Raw genomic sequence first — 13,623 nt, 5'->3', positions numbered from 1 at the left:
CGATACAAATGTGTTAAACTGCAGATCTTTTCTATACAGAATCAAAATACAGTAGCAGAATTAGTCACAACACTTCCGTGACTCATTACTTCATGTTAGGAGCAATTTGAGATAGTTCAACTAAACAGACATGGATTATAGCTGAATTCTAATTCAGTGGTTAGAATTAGTAGGTTGAGATACAAAGCTAAATCMGCCCAATTATCTCAAACTATGCATAATTAAGACCCTGATCTAGCATAAACCTTAAGTGTTTGCATACTTTTCAACATGGGAATAGTCTCATGCATTTAAATTACAGTTAGCAATGGCTCTGCTCACACTGCYTACTATTTACAGTTGGCATTTTAGCAGCAATTAAAAATACATGGGTGACTTAGAAATCTTGGGGTGTTGGACCACTATTGTTAAAGCCACTTTAAATCAGAGGTTCTGCAGATCCTCACCTCCCCACCTCACACTCCCACCTTCTCCCTTGGGAAAGGGAAGCCTAGTGAACAGGTTCAGTCTGATAAATTAATTTTTTGATTGATTTCATTTTCTCTTGTTTCAGTATCCTGAGCCAGTTCTGTGGCTCTAATGGCACAGAGAAAAGGATGTAAATRTGGTGCAGGTTTAAGGCAGCAACAATTTGGATTGATTCAAACCACTGCAGATTCACACCCTATRTCTCACTAAGGTAACAGAAACCCTTAATATCTCATCTCATTCCAAAAAATATCAAGGCAGTTTAAAAATAGCATTTAGGCTAATGAACCTTACAAACATATTTTAACCTCAGAGGCAGAGAACGGCCCTGTGAGGTTAAGTGTCACTTCCTCCAAGCTCAAGATAGGTGCATCCCTATGAATRAGAAATCAAACAAAGGGGGAAGGAGACCTGCATGGATGAACAAGGAGCTCCTGGCAAAACTCAGAAGAAGAAAGCRTACAGAATATGGAAACAGGGACAGGCCACTTGGGAGGAATGTAAGAATGTTGTCAGAATATGCAGGCATGTGATGAGGAAGGCTACGGCCCATTTGGAATTAAATCTGGCAAGGGATGTCAAGGASAACGAGAAGGGCATCTTCAAATACATCAGTAGCAMAAAAGACGACTAGGGAAAATGTGGGCCCACTGCTGAATGGGGTGRGTGTCCTGGTGATGAAKGATACACAGAAGGCAGAGTTACTAAATGCGTTATTTACTTCAGTCTACTGTTAAGACCAGCCCTCAGGAATCCCAGAGCCTGGAGATGAGAGAGAATGTCCGGAGAAAGGAAGACTTTTGCCTGGACAAAGAGGATGTAGTTAGAGATCATTTAGGCAAACCTGAGACCGACAAATCCTTGGGCCCCAATGGAATGCACACAGAAGTGCTGAAGGAGCTGGCAGATGTTATTGTTAGGCCAATCTCCATTATCCTTGAAAGATCATGGAGAACAGGAGAGAGGCCAGAGGATTTGAAGAAAGCCAATTTCACTCCTGTCTTCAAAAAGGGCAAGGAGAGGACTCAGAGAACTACAGGCCAGTCAGCCTCACCTCCATCCCTGGAAAGGTGATGGAACAGCTCATCCTGRGTGTAATTTCTAAGCATGTGGAAGAAAACCTCTAAGTATGTGGAGAAGAAGGTGATCAGGAGTAGTCAGCATGGATTCACCAAGAGAAATCATRCTTGACCAATCTGATAGCCTTCTATGATGGAATGACTGGCTAGGTAGATGAGGGGAGAGCAATGGACGTTGTTATCTACCTTGACTTCAGCGAGGCTTTCAACACTGTCTGCCATAACATCTTCATAGGTAAGTTGAGAAGTATGGGTTAGATGAGTGGACAGTGAGGTGGACTGAGAACTGGCTGGAAGACAGAGCCCAGAGGGTTGTGATCAGCAGTACAGAATCTAGTTGGAGGTCTGTGGCTAGTGGTATTCCCCAGGAGATACCAGGTACTAGGTCCAATCTTGTTCAACTTACTCAACAAGGACCTGGATGAAGGGACACAGTGCCTTCTCAGCAAGTTTGCCAATGATACCAAACTGGCAGTAGTGGCTGATACACCAGAGGGCTGTGCTGCCATTCAGAGACACCTGGACAGGCTGGAGAGCTGGGCGGAGAGGAACCTCATGAAGTTCAACAAAAGGAAGTGCAGGGTCCTGCACCTACGCAGGAATAACTCCATGCACCAGTATAGGTTGGAGGTTGACCTGTTGGAAAGCAGCTCTGCAGAGAAGGACCTGGGAGTCCTGGTGGACAAGTTGACTATGAGCCAGCAATATGCCCCTGTGGCCAAGGTGGCCAATAGTATCCTGGGGTGCACTAGGAAGAGTGTCGTCAGCAGACCAAGGGAGGTAATCCTCCCCCTCTACTCAGCTCTGGTGAGGCCACATCTGGAGTACTGCATCCAGTTCTGGACTGGATGAGGCATGGAGCTACTGGAGAGAGTCCAGTGCAGGGCTACAAAGATGATCAGAGGACCAGAGCATCTCTCATGAGGAAAGGCTGTGTGAGATGGACCTATTCAGCCTGCAGAAGAGAAGACTGAAAGGGCATCTTACCAGTGTCTACCAGTATCTTAAAAGAGAGTATCAAGAGGATGGGGCTGGACTCTTTTCAGTGGTGCCAAGCAATTGGACGAGAGGCAACGGGCACAAACTGAAACACTGGAAGTTCTGTCTTAATATAAGGGGTGACAGAGCACTGGAACAAGTTGCCCAGAGAGGTTGTGGAATTTCCATCCTTGAAGATACTCAAAAGCCATCTGTACAAAATCTTAGGCCACATGCTCTAGTTGACCCTGCTTGAGCAGGGGGGTTGGACTAGATGATCTCTCTTCCAACCTCAACCATTCTATGGTTCCATCCTACAATAATACCCAAACATGGGAAATGCACTACAATCTCTGGAAACAAGACTGATGTTTGGCGTTAACTCAGGGTGTAAGAGTCTTGAAGCATTAAAACTTCTTAACTGAATAGTCGACTTGGAGGACCAAAATTTTAGCTGTGGCAAGTCAGCGGAAACCATTAATGTTGGTGGTTAGTCTGACCCCAGGAAGTAACCCTTGTATTAAAAAAAGGAAGAAAATAACCACACTGGCTCGAGTGCTGGAAATACTCCAGCCACAATGACCTAAGGACAAGGATGCACTAGGGTACATTTTCATGCCATGACTGAGCTCATGCTCACTGCTGAAAGAGGAAAGTGAGGGAGCCCTGTGCTCCCTCTGGGACAATCCCCCTTTGGAGCTGGGCTCTGGCACAAACTTACCACAAAAAAAGCTCATTCCGCACATTGAACCAATGAAAATATACATGCACGCTTTTGTGGCTGATGAGTTAAATCTGCCTACGACATGGCGAAATCACCATGCAAGTGCTGCCTGGCATCAGACAGCATACACTGCAGGAGCTGTCGTCGCTTAGCACAGGGCATGCGGCTYGTGTGCCCGCACTGCTCCTGCCACTGTCCCTGGCCCCAGGAGACACAGCTCAGCAACGAAATGGCCAAGGGAGAGCCATAACAGGCCTCAAAAGAGGAAAAAAGAAACCCAACAACACTAACCCAGCTGCTCCTGAATGCCACATTTACAGGCCCCTCTCTGGCTGGAGCAGGCTGTATTTCTTTAAAAGCCGACCTTTTCTGCTGCAGATTCAGTGATTCAGTTAGCCCTTCCACTTCAGCTTCGCTTTGAAGTCTAGTGTAATGTTTCTGCCATCAGAATACAAAAGAAACTGTAATATCTCTTTATGCTCCCCTGCCTCACCCCAAAGTCCTGTTTATTCCAGAGAAATAACTCAACTGCCAGTTCAGAGGTTAATCCCATGCTTGGGGGAAAAAGAGCTTGGAGAGCACAGTACTGATGCAGTTGTCTTACTTGTGATCTACTTCTGAGGAAAAACAATGCAACAAGGTCTTTCAGTGAACTCAGTACATTTCTTTTGTTTTTAAACTGAGTCCTTTGTGATCTTTTGYTATTGCACATAGTAGATTAAAAGCCAAAACTCTCTGTCTGCATTAACCAAAATTCTTCCAAGCGTCGTATGACATCACTTTATTGACTGACTTAGGCTTGGCATCTTAGCTAAATACCTTGTTATTATTCTTTATCTATTATTTGCCACATTAGTTGGACTGCTAGATTATTAGGGTTATTATTGAATTATTTTCTGTCTCAGATTCATCTCAGTTCATGAGTTAACTCTTGACAAGAAACTGCCTTAATGAATTCCTTCTCACTGAGAGAGGTTGAACAAATTGCCAAAGATAACTTTCTGGATACTCTGGCTGCGCTACATCTCAAAGTCAACTCCCAAATTCCACATTTCTTTTTTTCAGGGTATCTACAAGCACAGCCAGTCTTCATTCTTTCTATATAAATACCTCTGTATAAGACAAATAATAATCAGTTTACAGGAATTTTGTTTTGATCTTTTTAAATGAAATGTTAACAAAATTGTACACATGTTTATGTTTATTTTTTATTCTATAAAAACCATAGGCCCAGTCCTACTGTGTTGTAACTTCACTGTATTAACTAWTGGAAATCTATCTATTTTCATTTAACAAAATAGAATTTCAATAAAATGCAAATGTCAAAGCAATTTATCCCCAGTTCAGGCAATATACCTATTCTCATATTGAAAATATAAGCAAGGGAGTGAGTTCAACTGAATTAAAATTACTGCTGCATAAAAGGAAGTACAAGGCAAAAAACAGAGGAAACATTTTGGGACTAATAYCTGTGTGAACACTATAGTATAGTGAAAATAAAACACATCTTGTCATTTTCCCCAGGGCCGGGAGTTCCAAATAGGAACTGTAAAGCCACGTAGATTTATGATCATTTCTCTCTGCTTTCATTATTCAGACACACAGAGGTAAAATACAACATATCCTTCATTACTTCAAGGTCAACAAGAGGAGATGGCTTGCTTGCTGAAGTGATTACTACCAATTATTCCCCTACCAGCACTCTTATTTCTTTCCCACAGCCAAAAAAGGCACAAGAAAAAAGATGGCTCAATTGGCTGCAAAGCTGAATCAAGTCTTTCCCTGACTGACTTTCCACCTGGCTGCAGATTCACAATGATCTTGGTCCCTCGCACCGTTTTTCCGTAACGCTTGTACCAGAGAAGCACAGAAGATATTTACAGTCATAAAGTAGACTAGATTGCAAGGCATCATATGCCCTCCATACACTGCACAGAGATCAGTGCAACCCACCACTCTAATATAAAGCCTTTTTGGATATGATTTGGCAGCTATGCAACACTACACAGTGTGGCTGTGAGAACAGAGCAGCATTAGAGGTAGCAAATGAGAACACAGTATCTGCTTAAGACCGCTGATTGAGTTTAGGTAGCCAAAATAATCAATTCTTCAATTGGACCAAAATTGTTACGATCATATTTCTCTTGGGAGAAGGAATATATAAAGCATAATCTTTCATCTTAATATTTAATGCACCTTGTATGAATGTTTTATGAAGGGAAAAAAAAGGGTTTTATGAAGAATTCATCCAATTGCTGGTCAAAATACATCATGGACAAATTGGCAGGAACTAGTTTTGTAGAAACTCACTAGAATCTATCATTTCCTTTATAAAGTTTCCTATGCAACTGCCTACGCGTCCATGAAAGCAATTCTGCTTCACGAATACTCCATGGAAAATGCAATGTGTTTATTACTAAGCCACTCTACATTTTGGAGGAAAAAACAGTAAATCTTATGGTTTGCTATCTGAAGATCATTCGTGCTTTTGCAAATGCACAATTCATGGAAGAAAAAAATATGATTTTAACTAAGAAAGTCTGAAGGCTRCTGTTATTTATACTAGGCTTTTATATAGGTCCCTTCCAACCTTACTGATTCTGTGATCCTCCATACCTGTCGAAACAAAAATACTTAGGGAGCTTCCTTACAAAAGGAAGGTACCAGTTATTCCTAAACAAGCTACATGAAAGCACTGCTCCCCAACCTCCCCAAGAAAATGTTTATAGTCACTGAAAGCTCACTACGTTGAGCTTGACTGATTGTCACTCCATGAGAAGCTGGAAAGGACAGCTGCAAATATTGTCCCACATCACCCACCACTGTAGTACGCAAGTTGGCAAAATACAGATGCTGGGCAGGTCCRTATCTGTTACACCTGTGACAGACATTATTCCTGAGGTAATGAGGTGGAAAACGTAATTGACACAATAAATTACCACTGGTCTTCAGCTCTTCAGTATTGGGTATCACAGTTTCTAAGCAAGGGTTACTTGGAGTTTTTCTAATATTTTCATAAGAAACTTAAAAGGTTGTTGAGAACATATTTTGATCCCACTGATTCCCCTGGATTTAAACCTGAATATAAGGAAGAGCTTCTTTACTGTGAGAGTGACAGCGCACTGGAACAGGTTGCTCAGAGAGGTTGTGGAGTCTCCTTCTCTGGAGATACTCAAAACCCGCCTGGATGTGATCCTGTCTAACATGCTCTAGGTGACCCTGCTTGAGTAGGGGAGCTGGACTAGATGATCTCCAGAGGTCCTTTCCAATCTCAATCATTCTGTGATTCTGTGATTCTATGTGTAAATGCCTTTCTTATGTGTCTTTACTGGCTTTTATTAGTACATATTATTTTTGCCTGACACTTCCGTTCCATGTGTTGTTTTATATGCTTAATACCTTTCAAAYTCTGGGTGAAAAGCCTCAAATTTGCCACATTTCAAATGTACTTCTTAGTCTCCTGCCAATGCAACACAGTGGTTTTTCTCCTGCATTKTTTGATTTTCTTATAAACAAAATAATCTAAAGCTGCAGAGGAATATCTGCTAGCCAGTACAACTTACCTGGAGATTTAAAGAAATGCTGGCTATTAGAGAATCCCATTTCCAAGCAGAGACTTAGTAGTTTCATTTAAACTACAGTTACATGCTGACTTGTAATTTTAGTTGACCACAAGGTCTATTTAACAGTTCCACAGTCAAGCTCTAAGACTTTGCTAACCAGGTTTGTCATGGCTCCCAAGAGGAACTGTTTTGCTTAGCTTCCTTTTTTATTGTACAAATGCCTATCAGTAGTTGACACATCCTGCCTTTTACTTTCAATACATACATAGACTTATGTCTGTGTGTGTGTGTGTGTGTGTGTGTGCATACACACACACACACACACATATATACATATATATATGTATATATAAATTCTTACAGGACTTGAGATCACCTTGACTGGATTAGAACAATGACATGATTTGTAAAACAGATGTCTTGAGAACTACATCCAACTCATGTTTAGTGTCTTTTTCAGCTGTAAGACAAGGTTTGTCTGTTTTACAAGCATAGCATGATTTGTAAATGGAGAAAGAAAAACAGAGGAATCTGTACTTACACAAAAGTAGGAAAACAAGATGACTAGAGGATATGAAAAAAAAATCTCTGAACACCATATTGAGTAAACTTCTCTGTTCTGTGGCTTATGGAGTTAATATTGCACTTGACAGAGAATGCAAGCAACTCAAATTATTTAACTGTTTCCTTTTGTTGATTAAACAAATTAAGATACTCCACAATCATTTGAAATGTGAAATACTGCAGAAAACAGATGTTGTTTCTCAAGAGAATCTAGCAGACATGTGACTGTGGATAATTTCTCAATAAAATCTGATGGGATGAATTGCAYGTTCTGTACAGCCAATACTCAGCAACAGCCAATATTAGGAGAAAAAACTCAGGAGGTTTATAAATAGCACTACAAACCTGCATATATTATGTTCAATATGTTRTTATTTGCTGGAATCTGGAGGCCTGGCACAAAGGAGCGACACTTAAGGGGCTGGCTAATGTTTCTCAGTTTGAATTAGAGCTCTGAAAGACAGATCTGCTATTAGAAGTTTGCTTCCCTGGAGTGCATCTGTCAGTCTCAACATAGGCAAAGCTGAAAGGAAGAGCTTCCCTTCATTCTGCTGGAGCAATCCCTTAAGGTCTCAGACCCTGCATACCTTTAGACACATTCCTAATTTCCAGTGTTGGATTATTTCCACTGACTGCTGTGGTGCTGGGCCCATGCTGAAAGTTGGCATCAGGGAACCACAATTCATGGCATGTGAGAGAGACTGAACAGTCCTATGACAGCATCACATGATGGAGAAGTGAGTGCAGATTGTGTTGGGTTGATATTGGGTGCCTTAAGTTCTCTGCACTTTCCCTTTTAAAACTACACTTGGAAATTGTTCATGACAGCCTCTACATAGAACAAGGTAGCAGGTAGGACTGTATCACTCCAAAGCATGTTTCTGTGCAAAACCTTTTAGTGCAAGGTCACTTAYTTCATATTCAGACTGGACTGTTCTACATTGCACAGATACATCCAGTGTGCACAGAAAAGGGCACTTTGTAGGGCAGCTAGTGCACAAGAAACTAGACAACATATCCTAAATATTTCCAGGATCTGACTGTATTTTGTTCCTGAGAACCTGAAGATGTCCCCAATTTGCAGAACTGGGGATCTACATAACTTCAGAAGCAACTGTTAAAAGAAAACAGTATTGTTTGGCTTAATGAAAAAAAATACAACTGATACGAAAGAGTAGAGTCTACACATGTGCATCCAGGTATATTAAGAGAAGGGAATGGTGCTACATAGAAGACGCAACCAATTCTCAAGGGACATTCCACCACCTCTTACAAGTAAACAAATCCCAAATTCTCACATCAGGAAAAGCAGATGCACAATGCAAGCAAATTGGAGTCTCTTTGGAAAAGTATCAACTATTAGAAACAAACTAATAAATTCGAACTTGGAAATGGCATTAATTTCTAAAATTTCTATAACTACATAATACTTAAGAATATATTATCTCATTATTTTTCATTATCTGAAAATAACGAGGATTTATAAAAGCTGTTAGGCAACAAATTTTAGTGTTTAATGCTAAGTTTTTACGAAGATCTGCCAAACCTATTGATAGTCAGAGGAGGTGGGGAGAGTGAAAGTCGTATTTCCTTCTCAGGAAATCTTAACAAAAAAGGAGTCTTGTTGCAACTTATAATGATCAGAGTAAGATATTCAACAAATTAACAGTTTTGAAAAAGATCAAAATAATGTTTGAAAAGATGRTGCTCCTACTCCATATGTTCTAGTATTCCTTGCAAAATTTAGCTCTGTTTCACTGGCACACTGACTGTTTTCAGGTGCAGAAGGTCATCTGGCATAAATTATTCTATTACCATTTTCTGTAATGTTTGCACATTCTTGGCAATTCTCCTATTTTCAGGAAGTATTTACAACAATAAAATACATAGGCATTGTTCTCCTGTTATCAGCATCTGGATGACGTTGTAAGAGTACTGAATATTGATTACACAATCCTAATTAAACAGCTCTCCCTACTACCTTGCTGCCAGGTGCTCCAGTGAGGCAGAAGTTGCTTTTGCCCTGTAGTGTTTTCTGAGGGATTTCCAGGGCTCCACAACTTATTCTGAATCTGAAAGCAATCTTCTGGGCACCTTAAACAAACAAACAAACAAACAAACAAAAAAACAGAACCACAGAATGGTTCACGTCTGTCTGATACAGATTTTGGAGAGAGCTGAGGGTACATATCCTAAAGAGAGCAGGCGAGGAGAGGAATTAAGTCAATGCTTGGTTGGCCAAGTTCTTAGTGAACTGGTCATAGTAACACTGGTAAGATTCAAATTTGGCTCTTAGTGATGTGCTGAGGTACCTAAGTCGCAGAAGAGGCATTGCTGTAGATATTAAAATATATATATATTTAGGCAAAGATGTAATCTCTAAGAGGATGAGCAATTTTCCTCCGTTAAGTAAAACATATTTATGACTTGCATATATGACAGAACAATGCAAGCATTTTCATCTGACAAGTGATGAAACTGTATTTTAAACAGAAGAAAATAAAATGGTCCCTATAGTAACAGTGTAACGGGGTCAACATTTTAAGTTCTACTTGAAAAATAATTTACTYTCTCTGAACTAGCATATGTTAGAAGTCCCATGTATTACTTGTTCATACTGTCCACAACACATTAGGATGTTTCACAGGGTATTCAGAGCTGCTCTCTACCCTGGATAGTTCAATGGATAAACATAATGCTACAAAAGGATAGCTAGCTCTCTGCCCTGGATAGTTCAACGGATAAACAAAATGCTACAAAAGGATAGCTACAAAAAATAGAGGACATTCAGGCAGAGAGGAAAACCAGTTACAAATATCAGGTGACTTGTTCCAGAATACTCCCCTCCACCCCAGCCCACTCAAATCCTTTTCCAGCAGTAATTGTTCCCTTGGCCAAGGCCTACATCCTGATTTTCTCTCCCTCCTCAGGCTTTCGACACAATCCCTGGCAGAGGACTCTTGCGCTCTGTCTCTCATGCATAATCACCCTCCTCAGCCAGGAGAAATTCTTTTCTCCAGCTCACTCCTGATGTCAGAGGCTCCCAGGGCTGCTTCCATTCCTGACAAGTTGCCAGTACATTGGATCATGCTGTAAACACGCCTCCGAGGGAATAAACCTAGATGATATTTTATAGAAAGGGGCTCCCGTCATCTATCGTATCAGCAACAGGAATGTCTCAAATATCTGATGTCTGCAGGTGCACAATAATCTTGGTTTGTCCAATGCTTGGAYGTCTTGGATGACCAGGACCAGATGACATGAGCAGATCAGGTTCTGCTGACAGCACAGAGGGTTTCATGGTATTTGGGAAGGAGAGGTCTGGCGTGACCATATCCCAACAGTCTTGCTTTTGCTCAGCAACTGAGCACTCTTCATTTTCTCTGGAACCTGCTTATTTTGTACCAAAGATTTATCTAGACGAGCCGTCCATCAATCATGGGAGCAAGTCCCCTTTGGGCTCTTGATTTTCATGATGCTGTTCTGTTTACAGCTTCATATTGTGAGTCTTCCCTTGTTTGACAGACAGTTTGACATGTTAACAAGTGAAAACATAGAGCCTTGATTACAGTCCAGAACTGAAAATGGTGGCAACAAGAGACTAGGTAAAACAAACGTGTGCTCAACATGCAGCAAGCCTCACCCTTTCCAGTACGTCACACAAAGAGGAGCATCAGGAGTATCAACCTCTCATTTCAGTGACAAATTGCAACATGGAGAAATCCCAAAATATTGTATAATTGTGCTGAATGTAGGCATATTTAATTGCTGACACACCAGACCTCTTGGTTACCATTAACTAGATCCACTGACATCTGAGTAGGCAAGTTTCCTAAAAAACACTACATCAGGGAAAGATGATGTAGGTATGTAGCAAGAATTGCTTCTGTAAAAAGTTATACATTGAAGGGGTTATAGCAGAGGATCACTTAAAAACATAGTTCTTTTTAATTGTTAAATCACCCAATCGGCTTCGTGTCATTAAATAATTTATACTAAGTGCCAGTGGCCCCCCAGCAAAGGGGAAAGGAGACCTGCATGGATGAACAAGGAGCTCCTGGCAAAACTCAAACAGAGGAAGAAAGTACACAGAATGTGGAAGAAGGGACAAACCACGTGGGGGGAATATAGGAACGTTGTCAGAGTATGCACGCATGTGAGGAGGAAGGCTAAGGCCCATTTGGAATTAAATCTGGCAAGGGACGTCAAGGACAACGAGAAGGGCATCTTCAAATACATCAGTAGCAAAAAAGAAGACTAGGGAAAATGTGAGCCTGCTGCCGAATGGGGTGGGTGTCCTGGTGAAGAAGGATACAGAGAAGGCAGAATTCTTTGCTTCGGTCTTTACTGTTAAGACCACCCCTCAAGAATCCCAGAGCCTGGAGACAAGAGAGAAAGTCTGCAGAAAGGAAGACTTTCCCTTGGTCAAGGAGGATCAGGTTAGAGATCTTCTAGGCAAACTTGAGACCCACAAACCTATGGGTCTTGATGGGATGCACCCACAGGTACYGAGGGAGCTGGTGGATGTTGTTGCCAGGCCGCTCTCCATCATCTTTGAAAAGTCATGGAGAACTGGAGAGGTGCCTGAGAACTGGAAGAAAGCCAGTGTCACTCCTGTCTTCAAAAAGAGCAAGGACCAGGAAACTACAGACCAGTCAGCCTCACCTCCATCCCTGGAAAGGTGATGGAACAGCTCGTTCTTGATGTCATCTCCAAGCACGTGGAGGAGAAGAAGGTGATAAGGAGTAGTCAGCATGGATTCACCAAGGGGAAATCATGCTTAACCAATCTGATAGCCTTCTATGATGGAATGACTGKCTGGGTAGATGAGGGGAGAGCAATGCACATCGTCTACCTTGGTTTCAACAAGGCTTTCAACACTGTCTGCCAGAACAACCTCATTGGTATGTTCAGAAGTGTGGGTTAGATGAGTGGACAGTGAGGTAGATTGAGAACTGGCTGAAAGGCAGAGCCCAGAGGGTTGTGATCAGCAATGCAGAATCTAGTTGGAGGCCTGTGGCTACTGGAGTTCCCCAGGGTTCATTTCTGGGGCCAGTCCTGTTCAACTTGTTCATCAATAACCCGGATGAAGTCCTCCTCACAGTGCCTCCTCAGCAAGTTTGCTGATGATACCAAACTAGCAATGTGCCCTTGTGGCCAGGAAGGCCAATGGTCTCCTGGGGTGCATTAGGAAGAGTATTGCCAGCAGGTCAAGGGAGGTGATCCTGCCTCTCTACGCAGCCCTGGTGAGGCCACATCTGGAGTACKGCGTCCAGTTCTGGGCTCCCCAGGACAAGAGAGACATGGAGCTACTGGAGAGAGTCCAGCATAGGGCTACAAAGATGATCCGAGGGCTGGAGCATCTGCCCTATGAGGAACGCCTGCGAGAGCTGGGCCTCTTCACCCTTGGGAAGAGAAGACTGGGGGGGGGATCTTATCAATGTGTATAAGTACCTGAAGGGAGGGTGTTAAGGGGACGGGGACAAACTCTTTTCAGTGGTGCCAGGTGACAGGACACGAGGCAATGGGCACAAACTGAAACACAGGAAGTTCCACCTGAATATGAGGAAGAACTTTTTTTACTGTGAGAGTGACAGAGCACTGGAACAGGTTGCYCAGAGAGGTTGTGGAGTCTCCTGCTCTGGAGATATTCAAAATCCACCTGGATGCAACCCTGTCTAACATGCTCTAGTTGACCCTGCTTGAGCAGGGGGGTTGGACTAGATGATCTCCAGAGGTCCCTTCCAACATCAATCATTCTGTGATCTATGTAACACCAAAAGATTTGGGTATTATGGAAAGCACTTGAAGTGACAGGACTTTGGAAAGGGTGGGAAAGGAAGTGAAAATATTTTGTTAATCCCATCTGAATAGACACGATATGGTTTTTAGTGCTTTAAAACAACAGAACCTAGGATATATATTTCACAGGTTCAGGTCCACTTTCCAGTCATTAGTTATCATGGGGGATGCCAGAACAGAGAGTCTGGGCATGTATTTCCAAAGAACAGTCAAGTGCAAGCATCAATAATGTAAGTCACTGCATTGCTGTACCATCATAAAGTATCAGCCTTGACCTGCAGGAGCATCTTTAATCTCACATGGCTAGYTGAAGCTTCTAGATCTACATCTCCAATAGCTTGGATGAGCTATTTATTTTCTCTTCATAGCCCTTAAGAGAGATTATTTTGAAACAAACTGAAGTAAACAGGAAATAGACAATTATACAAAAGCACCTGACACTGTA

General features: G+C 41.9%; 1 protein-coding gene across 1 annotated transcript in view; it reads right to left on the bottom strand.

Annotated features, from left to right (window-relative positions):
- Window positions 1-13,623, bottom strand: part of MTHFD1L (methylenetetrahydrofolate dehydrogenase (NADP+ dependent) 1 like) — a 162,331-nt gene that overhangs the window by 5,536 nt on the left and 143,172 nt on the right. The window lies entirely within an intron of this gene.

Source organism: Rhea americana, unplaced genomic scaffold (assembly GCF_003343005.1).
Source record: "Rhea americana isolate MKP2758 unplaced genomic scaffold, rheAme1 scaffold_108, whole genome shotgun sequence".
NCBI lineage: Eukaryota > Metazoa > Chordata > Aves > Rheiformes > Rheidae > Rhea > Rhea americana.
Note: the sequence above shows the minus strand (reverse complement) of the source record. Positions and strands in the feature narration are given on the sequence as shown.